Raw genomic sequence first — 11,263 nt, forward strand, 5'->3', positions numbered from 1 at the left:
AAAAGTAAGCCATATATACGAAGTTATGAGCCAAAACCTCTGAGGAATTGGACAAGGTGTCCTTAGCCAGTCGACTGTTACGCCCATCACAGTCGTATCTGTCCATTTTCCGCCGCCGGCATATTGTAGGCAAGGCCGTACGTGTAAAGAGAAAACCGGCACACATTCAGCGACAAAGTCTTTCAAGAATTTCCAACACTTTGTGCCGTGGTGCAATGGTGCTGCCTTCCGGTTCTTACGACGTAGCCGGGGTTCAGTTCCTAGATTCCCCCATCGGTGCATTTTCGGATGTTTCTCGCCTTCCTTCGGATGGCACCCCGCTTGCTGCCGGGTGGGAGGGTGGGGCACTGCACAGATTCCCCAAACCGCATAGTGAATTCGAAGACCACGACTGAGGGGATGGTTTTCATGCGGCAAAAGTTGTAGGCCTGCCCCGGGACGTCCTCCTGGGGCACTGGCACCGGCTGTCTCGCCCGGTAGATGATACCAGGATACGCTCCGCCAGTCTAAACGCTGCAGCTGAACGGGTGCTCCACGCTCTCCGTCACGACATCGGTCGGGGGCCAGTTTGCGATACAAAAAGTCCGGTCGTCCATTCGGTTATTTGGCTTCGCCTCCGCCAGCATATCGGGTCACCACGGGAGGAGAGTAATTCCTCTTGGACATTGCGAAGCGCTTTAAAACCGTGTTGGTTTCGTTTTGCGCAAATGCCTAGTGGATTATTCAAGCCACACCCGGTGCTCGTAATTGTCAAATGCACCATGGATCGTAAACTCGCGTGGTAGATGATGGGGTTAAACATGCAGCTCAGATACTGCAGACAGATAGCCGCTATATAAAGATTATCGTTCCAATAATCAGCAAATTCCAGTGATAGATAGTAGATCGTCGGCGGAACGAAGCAGACGAGGTCACAAATGGCCAACAGCGCAAACAATCGGTATTTTTTAGCATCTTCTACGCTTCGCCTGCTGCGTCGTTTATCTGGCATGCCGACGCTAGACAAACTTTTTTCCATTGCCCCGGATTCCACCGTATTTGCCGGTTGCGTTCCACCTGACCATAATAACAAGGTAATAACAAGGTAATAACAATAATATTATGTATATTATTATATTATATAAAAACATAAATAACAGTGGCACGTCAAAGCCAACAAATTCCATAACGAGTGTATACTTGGGCTGCGCATCCTAGTTGATGAAACATGGCAGCGTCATCGTATTTTACCAGAGGCTGTCCATGATGGTCATGGGCGACATCAACCCAAGCACAAAAACCCACATAGCACCACAGACGAGCAATGACGACTGCAGCGAACGATGGTGTTTATAATACAGAGGAGCAAATACCGACAGAATCCGATCGATACTGACCAGCACAACTGTGCAGCCGATGCCCACCAGAAAATGAGCGTTGAAAAAATTGTAATACGGACAGTAGCTGGCGCTGGATTGCGGGAAAGCGGTGAACCATATGAAACCCGACATGCTAAACAGAGCCAAACCAAGATCACACGCCGATACATTTAGCAGGTAGCAGGAAAAGGGCGTGCGGACGGCCGCACAGCGGAGGAATGCGGCGATAAACAGAAGATTATATGTCACTGTAACAATAAGAATGACACTCACGGTGGCCGTTAGGATGTGTGATAGTGAAGCCGCTGCCGCGCTAGAGGTTAAGTTATTGCTTGTAAAATTTACGAGAAGCGATGTATTCATTTTCTGGGACTCGCAGTATGTGCATGTAGCGCATCTGTGTAATTTAGCGCTTAAAAGACTCAGCAGTGTAAAAGTCAGCATAATTTGACGATGAATTAGTGCACCATACTTTCGTGCTTAGTAACCGTATATGTTCGCTTCACAATTTCCTTTTATATTTCTGGGAGCGACAGTTCCAATCAGGGTGATAACCTAGTCCAACGACTGCAAGGGCGTGTTCGCAATGAGACGTAATTCTCTGAATAACTCTATATGCCTATGTTGCGCCTTATTTGCGACTGAGCGGTGCCAAAGCAAGCCCACGCGGGTTATTGCTTAATTAAGCGGCGCACGAATGCGTCCTTTGTCTGTTATCCGTTTTTTTTTTATATTCTGATTAATTCATCGATGTCTCAGGGCAGAATCAGACAAACTTTCCGCTAATCGAAACTTGAAAATTGAGATCCTAACAAGATTTTAAAACGATACAAGGTGGCGACGCTGCTCTTATGTACACTAGAGTGAAGACAACACTACAACAATCAAAGCGACAGTACGGGACACGTGATGGAATCTACAGGTTGAATCCGTACAGGGTCCTGCCCTGGCGTTTGAGGGCATAGACCACGTCCACGGCGGTGACGGTCTTGCGTTTGGCGTGCTCAGTGTAGGTGACGGCGTCGCGGATGACGTTCTCCAGGAAGACCTTCAGCACACCGCGCGTCTCCTCGTAGATCAGACCGGAAATGCGCTTCACTCCGCCACGACGCGCCAGACGACGGATGGCGGGCTTGGTGATGCCCTGGATGTTGTCGCGCGGAGGACTTTGCGATGGCGCTTGGCACCTCCTTTTCCGAGACCTTTACCACCCTTTCCACGGCCAGTCACTGTGAATACGAGTTATCGAAAAGAAAAGATGAAATCGAAAAAATAAGCCCTTGGAAAACGTGAAGCTCTACAAACTCAACTCACAAGTCCTTACAACTGCAATGGCGACACACCTGACAGACAAAAGGCTATTTGATTTCCCACTGGAGTTAATGTGAAGCAGGAGAGAGTGATAACGGGGAAAAATAACTGCCTGGTTGCGACAGGAGATCGCATTCAAAGTAATCACGCGGAAATTTTAATGGCTTCCCATGCTACGGAAGGTGGTCATGTCACTTCAGAAAACAGGACTGAAGTGTCATGGTCGAATTGTGTAGACTTGCTTTTTTCGCGGTTATGAGTTTAAGAAGAGAAATGAAATATGCCAAATCCGCAGCTTAGTGTTTTTGTGCATTTGTAATTCACCACGGCGCTTTGCGTTGGCAGTTTCTACCTTACTATACGTTAGACCCTTTAAACCATACTTACTAAACTTACCATAGCCGGAGGTGGCTTACGTGATTCACGTACATACACGCATTTGGAAGAAATACATGCTCAGCCGTTTCTCATGCACCGTTAGATTTTGGAAAAAATGTGCAGAGTTAAGCTTGAATAAGATAGTGTTAACGCGGTATGCGTAATATGCCTGTACTTTGTACGTTCGTTGTAGTTCACGATTTACCTGTTCTTATCTAGAGCTTTTAATCGCTAATTCCATCAGCGATTGTGTTGGGGTCGATTAGTCTGAGTTTCGTCTTGATCTTGGCAGATCTGTATGCAGTGTGTGCAGTTTTCAGATTATGACTAAAGGTTATGAGATCCTGAGTGACCTTCTTGTGGCGAAAGCATTAGTGTGTACCTGCAAGAAGTCACATAGAACCTGGATAACAACATCATCCAGATATTTGGTTGCGAGTAAGGAGCAGATCACCGTTCAGAACAGAGAGTCCCAGTCTACCGAGTCCGACTGTGTGGTTGGTCTTCGCGTACGGTAGTCGTAGTGCGACTGCCGTATAGCATGTCAGTATAACATACAATTGTACGAGAGGAATTTACAACAATTTCCCTTTGATCATGTACTCTGTACATGATGCAGCAAAGGCGCGGATAGAATGAATAAGAAAACAGATTCTCTAGCGCATTATACAATAAAAATGAACACTCTTTCGTCCATTTGGTAATTCTTAGGTTACATCACAATGAAGACTCTTTTGTCCAGCGGTAATTCGCTGTAGTTATCACTCAGTACAATTGTTGCTCGTGCATTAACTGCCGGATCCGCTTTATACTTGCAGGATGTGATGAATGTGATTGCGTCGTAAGTTATTGACCAGCGCAACAGGATACGCAGTTCTACGTACTTTACGGTGAGTTGGTTATCGATGAACTGATTCCGTCCCTTGTCAGTTGCCCGTGCAATATATCCGAATCCACATTTGATTCTATGTTGATAACCTGAAACATTCAGATACATATCACACGAAGTGAAAGGTAAATAATACGAAGCACGGAAAGCGCAGTTTTTGCCATGTCCAGAAGAATGTTGTTTGTCTACATTTGGATCATGTTGATGTCTGTGATGTATGGTGAAATTTATGCGCCATATATTATTCTGCCGGAAGCAGCGGACGAGGATCCAGAACAGTGCCGTACATTAGCGGACATTAATCGGAATCTGGAGATCTTGATCTCCATTGCCAAGCAGACGAGGTGAGTACCAGATGAAATCTCGTTTTCTGCACATGCGCTTGCATTTTTTGTACGAGACGGCAAAATCCCGTTTCTTAAAGCAGAATCGAATGATTACCTATATGTAAATACAAGCTACAATGCCAAAAGAGTCCAATAACCGGGGCTTTTTCCTGCCTGACCGCCGTCATGGGCGTTCACAGTATACACTGTGACAGAATATAATGGTTTTATAATGAAAAAATTTTGGTTTGCCATAAAAAGTTTTATCAGCTAGTCAAATGGTCTGGTGACCTAACGGAATCGTTCTAAAGTGTACCGTACTGCTGTCACCGCAACAATGGGTTCGATATTGTAGGGATGCGCTCGTGGTTGAGTTGTCCAGCCGGAAGCCGAGCGATCCACTCAATCACTCGTCACTGTCAGTGAAATCCAATCGGACCGCTTCTCCGCTCCCTGCAAACGACACCACCGCCTTTCCTGGTTCCGATAATCGTGAGACCTCTCTAGATCCGCTAGGAATAGGGCTGAAAATCGCTGTTTTTGGCGTAATGATCGGTTTCATGATAGCGCCATGCCTAGCCGCCGTTTTTGCGCTTTTGGACGATATGCTTTCATAAATTAACTAGAGATTTGTTTTATTTTTTATTCGCGTTTCTCGTTTTGCTGAAATTCTGCATGCTGAGTAACTGTGCAGTTTTTTGCAGAGGCATTGTTCATAATGTATCGCATGTGGGATTACATATTACAGAATGGTGAAATAATGTAGTTTTGATCTATTAAAAATTCTAATATACGAGTAATTCTAATTCGCATTTTAATGTTTAGTTTCAACTATTAAGTAGTGTACCAGCGCTTGCAATTACTGCTATTTGGGTGGCTATTGCCAATAAACTGATATATATACCAGTAATTCTTATATATATAGCTTATTATTTTTGTGCATTTGTATGCGTGGGCATTGACTAACTTACTATACTTAAAAGGTTTGCTCAAAACTGCAGAACGTTCCAAGATGAAGAGGGTGCTGCTTTTAATAACAAAACAGATGAATTTAAGCCCCACCCTGTCTCACAGCGGAGTCACGTTATACGAAGAAAAAACTGGACAGCAGTACAGTGCCTGTTAAAGTTTAAACTGTGCATTAATAAGTGCAGTAACATCATGCGCACTTTGCCGCATTATCGCTGCATTCAGGATCTACATTTTTTTATCCCAAAAATTAAACTCATTCTTTAATCTAACAATAGTTGGCGAGTGGTTTAATTTAGGGACAGTGTTCAACGATTTTATTGTTGAACTGTACAAAACTATCCGAAAGACAACGAGGATGTGTTTTCATGCTACTGACCCGCCAATTACCGGCACTACCCAAAAAAAGCTATGCAGCACGATATATTGTATAAGCTAAAGTAATAAAAAGGTTCTATGTCGCCTCAAAGGCGCCCCTGTTAAATTTGACCAAACGAGTCACAGTCAGGTTTAAATTCCCACAGCCTGTGCTGTGCATAGTTCAGCGTGAATTTTGTATCAATAGATTCATATATCCTTACGTCCTTATTTTTTGGAAATTATCTCCTAAATGAACATTGATTTTTTCAAGAAGTTATTAATTTCATAAAATACAGCATCACACAAACGTTCCTACCATTATCTTTAAAAAAATCTTAAGTTTTGGAGAAAGTCTAAATAAAATTTTTAAAAGTTGTAGTACTTAAGGGTTTTTAGTACTTAAAAGTTGTTAGTTTTGGAAATTATCTCCTAAATCAACATTGACCTTTTCAAAAAGTTATTATTTTTATAAAATTGAGCATCACACAAACGTTCCTACCTTTACCTTTAAAAAAATTATCAGTTTTAAAGCAGTTCTTAAAAAATTTTTAAATGTTGCAGTACAGTACTTAAAATGTTGTTAGTACTACTTAAAGGTACTGTACTACCAATTAAATTACTTATTTGGCAATGAATGAGTACTTACTTTACAGTACTCAGTACATAAGTTGTAGCAATTAAATGTAGCACTACAATCACTTAATCGCCAGCGTATTAATACAATAACATACAATATTTAAAATAATATTAATACAATATTTAAAACATGTTCGAATACCTCAAAATAGCTATTAATTTTTCCAAAGTCGGCTCCAAAGCTTTGACATTTCTAGAATTTCTAAATATTTCGACTCGGCCCCGCGCAGCGGGGCCGTTACCTCTAATTTTCTGAGCCTCCAGAGTTTCGAAATTTTAAAAATGTCTAGAAATGTCTGAGCACCTCAATATCTCGCGGTCTTAAGGGGTTTGGCCCGGTACATAGCACCAAATTTGTATGTATCCACGGCAACTTCCGCTGTCGCGCGCTCCCAAACCCTAATTCTCATAACGGTCCTCATACTCATAACCCTATTCCTAATTATTCAGAATTCATACTCAAAACGGCTTTCCTAACCATAATCATACTTTGATCCTACCGGTTATCATATTTTTGTTCATAATCATAACTCAAACCTTTACCGCTACTCATACCAGTGCGGTACTGCGCTTAATGTTATTAGTAAAAGCATTATATTGTTTATTAATCGTAAAAACAGTATTATTGACACTAAGTAGTAATAGCTGTTGCGCAAATTGTGCACCGTTCTTGAATTTTTTTACCCGTTTACCGTATTCACCGTTTACCGTATTGGCCCGTTTACCGTATTGGCCCGTTTACCGTATTCACTCACATGGCGGCTCTGTGGTACTGGTGGTAGCTTGGGCATTCACTAACCTCGAAATCTGATAAACATGTATTAATTTTATTTTAATAAATACTGAAGAGCTTGACTGATGGCTGAAAAAATCTTACAATTAGTATCTAAAGATGCAGCCTGCAAGGACACCTTGGGCGACCGTTAACTGTTCCCCGCAAGTTTCCATTAATTCTGCGCTAAAAAAATGGTATTTTATGGGCATCGTGTGCAGATATATGACCCCACTCAATCCATTTTATCACCGTTAAAATATTTTCTGTGGTACCAAAAAATTCAAGTCTTCAGTTCGTTAGATCGGTAATATAAAGTTACATTAAAAACGCGATAAAGAACCATGAAAAAAGAAAAACTTACGGGGGCTTTCACAGTTTTCAGAAAATGGTCGAATTTAACCGGAAAGCTTGAAAAAATTCCGCATTTCCAAATGTTTAAAATATTTTCGTAGCTGGCCTCGCTGGGTTTTATATTTGAAATATTTCTCAAAATCTTTTTTATTGCTTTACGAAGTATATTTTGTATTTTTTTCATTCTTCCATACCTCAAACACAACTGGTCGCGCGCTAGCGCGACCGATACTTGTAACATACAAAATCTACAACAATTTTCCTTTGATTATGTACGCTGTACTTTCTGCAGCAAACGCGCGGATAGATCGAATAGTAAAAAGTATTCTCTGAAGTTTAAGTACGTTACAACGAAACCAGAAGCAGCAATTCTCACTCACCCCATCAGGCCGATTTTGTGCTCGTACTATCGTATATTGACTGCCGGATCCGCTTTTAATTATACTTGCAGGATGTTTTAAATTAATGTGATTGCATCGTAACAGTTATTGACCAGCGTACCAGGATACGCAGTCCTGCTTCACGTTAAGTCCATTATCGAGGAACGGACTGCGTCCCTTGTAAGTTGTCCGTGTAAAAAATCCAAATTCGTATTTAATTTTCATGCTAAATCATTGATGTTGTACATTCAGATACGTATTCACGAAAAGTGTAAAATAAATTAAGCACGAAAAGCGTAATTTTCACCATGTGCAAAAGAATGTTGTTTGTGTGCATTTTGATCCTGTTGGCATCTGTGACGTACGCTGAAATTTACGCGCCATATATTATTCTGCCGGAAGCACCGAAGAAGGATCCAGAGCAGAGCCGTACATTAACCGACATTAATCGGAATCTGGAGATTCTAATCTCCATTGCCAAGCAATCGAGGTGAGTACTAGATGAGTTCTCGTTTTCTGCACATGCGCGTGAATGTATGGCAATACCCATTTCCTTAAGCACAGTCGCGCGATTTTATGTAAAAACAAAGCACAAAATTTAAAAATGGGCTTGTCCATGCCTGATCGCCGTCGTGGGCGGTCACCATTTGCATCGTTGAAATATGCGGCACAATACGGTGAAACGATGCGCGTTGGCTTGATCTGGTTGGCCGGCAAAAAAAAACTCTCAAAATCTCAATGTCCTAAATTGTACACTGTCGCCGCAACACCGGGTTCGTTATTGCAGGGGAGCGTTCCAGGATTAGATGTCTAACCGGTCGCAGCACGATCCGCTCGAATCGTCAGTATCAGTGGCATTTAACCAGACCGCTTCACCGGCCCACCCCAACGACACCGCCGCCTTACCTGGCTCCGATAATCAAGAAACTTATCAACATTCAATAGGATTCCGGTTCAAACTCCTTATTTTTGGCTTGATGATCGGTTGGATGATAGTGCCATGCCAAGCAGCCTCTTGTGGACGATAGGCTTCCACAATGACTAGGGATTGTTTTGTATTTCTTCGGCGTTACTCGCTATGACGGATGGTGAGTGTTTCTTTTGTTTTTGCAAAGACTTTGTGCATAATGTGTCTCATTTAGGATTACATATTACGGAATGATGAAATAATTTAGTTTTTAATCTGTTAAAAATTCAAATGTACCTTCTTGACTGCCTTTGCGCCCAAGACCGTGAACGGAAGCGCTGACGCTTTTGCACGCGTTTCAAACCCAGAATCGGACACCAAAAATTAATGAAGCGGCACGGTGATAATTTACCGTAATTTTCTGCAGTATGCGCGAAAATGCTGTTGGAGTCCATCGTGACCTTTTTGTACGCGTCGCACGCTCTTATTTACGCCGGGAGAGCCGCAAAACGGCGTAATCCGCATCTGGAGGTTAAAACACAATATTATGACCGGCAATTTTTGTTCACCACACGCACGCTTACAAATCAAAGCAATAGTGACCGGCGATTTATGCGCTTTGGATAGTGTTAACTCATTACTCAATACGGCATGCGGTAACTAGTAGTAGTACTCATAAGAACTAGTAATAGGCACACCACCGCTGCAACATTCTCGTTTACCATGACCCCGCGAAAATACAAGGATTATGTTTTTCTGATTTACCATTACTGTAGTGCATATGAAGGAGACTATTCAGTGTTTGAATTTGTATTGGCTGTCATAAGCTTCCGTTTAAGTGATGTTTCGCTGCGCTGTCTTGTGCCGTAAATGTTGAATAAAAACACCTAGGTTTTTATTTTTCAAAAGATTTGAGAGAGGGCGCTTAGAACTATAAAACGATTTATTAGATTCAAATGAAGTAGAATTAGTTGCCCATTGTGATTCTTCATTAATAGGCCAAATACCCGGATTAACTGCATATTTCCGAATAGTTATATGCCTGCTTCCAGCTTTGTAAGTATATTCTATAGGCTATGGCATTTCCTGCCGCTTACCAAAACGACTGGTGGCAGTATATATTATTATTAGTTATATTATTATATATTATATATATATATATATATATACTAGTAGACCCCGCGCAAACTGCGCGGAACAAATCAGCTACAAATGATTTACGTTATATACAGGCTGCTAAGACTCAAAATATGATTGAGATACTGTACTAATAGGAAAAATACGTATCATAATTACAAATTCTATATTTTATTTCGATTATGTGTTGCAACTTGCAAGTGTACTGGTTAAATTACCCATACTTCTACGGTAGTATGGCTGACACCGCGCAAAGTGCGCAGTGGAAATCGACTCTTGCCTGATGATAAATGCAGTTATAAAATAAAAATTACCGCATTTGCTAATACAGTTAACTTCGCTGACAAAAACTAAGTTATTACCGAATTACCGTAATTACCGAATTTGCAACTCCCCGCATAATAAGGCACTCTCCGTAATAAGTACATAAGCCCCCCTCCCATAACCCGTTTGAAAAACAGCTCCTCCCCGAATTTGCCTCCCATGGGGGCGTTATTAAATGTTAAGCGCCACGAAATGATAGATATAAGGCCAATTGCTTCATAATAACTGCTATGATTTAATTAATAAACAGTAAACGGTCACAAAAATTATTTGGTGTTATGCTTCAGAATGCTGCTCGCAAGGTTCTGAAACTGCAAACACCGGTATCTTACTATCTACTGCGTTCAATTTCAATGGAACAGGATGCAGTTGTTAGAAAATAAACGTCCCCCTCTGAAAAATACTGTTTGGAAAATAGTACCATCCCCCTGAAATAACGCTTCCCTGAAATAAGACCCCCTACTCCAGGACGTTTGAACTTTTGCAACCCAGGGGTGCAAATTCGATAATTACGGTAAGTGATTTTTTTCCAGCGGCAAGTGGCAATCCCACACCAGCTAACTACTTAATACTTAACTAACTATAAAAGGTTCAATTGTTGCAGTCTTGCAGTGCTGGCTGATAAACTGTAAGAAAAAAACTGCCAAACGATGTCTCACTTGATTGCTGCTTCCTCCTGCTTAGCGAGCTCCGCTTGCGCAGCAGCTCAGTTTCGCCTTCTGTAAATATCCATTTTTCATTACTAATTTTAAAAATACCGTCTTTCATCGGTATAATACGAAACTAAAGAAACAGTGTCATCAGAGAAATGATTAAGTTAAAACTACCGCAAAACATGCCTTTTACCTAAGTATCAAGCAGCCACCGTCATCCCGCAGCTACTTGATAATTGGTACTGCCAGGCTGCCAGCAAGAGTCGCGACGCATGCAGCTCTCACTTGGGACACTTCCCTAAGTTCCCTGGGTCGTTTGTGCGTTCGGTTGTCAAAATAACTTAAACCTTTCTTGAGCCTAAAATTTTATTATCCTTAAACCCACCGCTGTTACAGTAATATAAGGTTTCTTAAAGCCATTGCAGACCGAAAACATCAAAACAAACAACGTTTTTCGAATTTTGTTTCACGATATAACCCGCGCAAGCTCTGCAGCAAGGCAGTTACTT

General features: G+C 41.7%; 1 pseudogene; it reads right to left on the bottom strand.

The window, feature by feature from the left end:
* Window positions 1–2,274: 2,274 nt before the first annotated feature.
* Window positions 2,275–2,597, bottom strand: LOC129588894 (histone H4-like; annotated as a pseudogene).
* Between the last annotated feature and the right edge of the window lie 8,666 nt (window positions 2,598–11,263).

Source organism: Paramacrobiotus metropolitanus, unplaced genomic scaffold, assembly GCF_019649055.1.
Source record: "Paramacrobiotus metropolitanus isolate TYO unplaced genomic scaffold, Prichtersi_v1.0 Parri_scaffold0000032, whole genome shotgun sequence".
Lineage (NCBI taxonomy): Eukaryota > Metazoa > Tardigrada > Eutardigrada > Parachela > Macrobiotidae > Paramacrobiotus > Paramacrobiotus metropolitanus.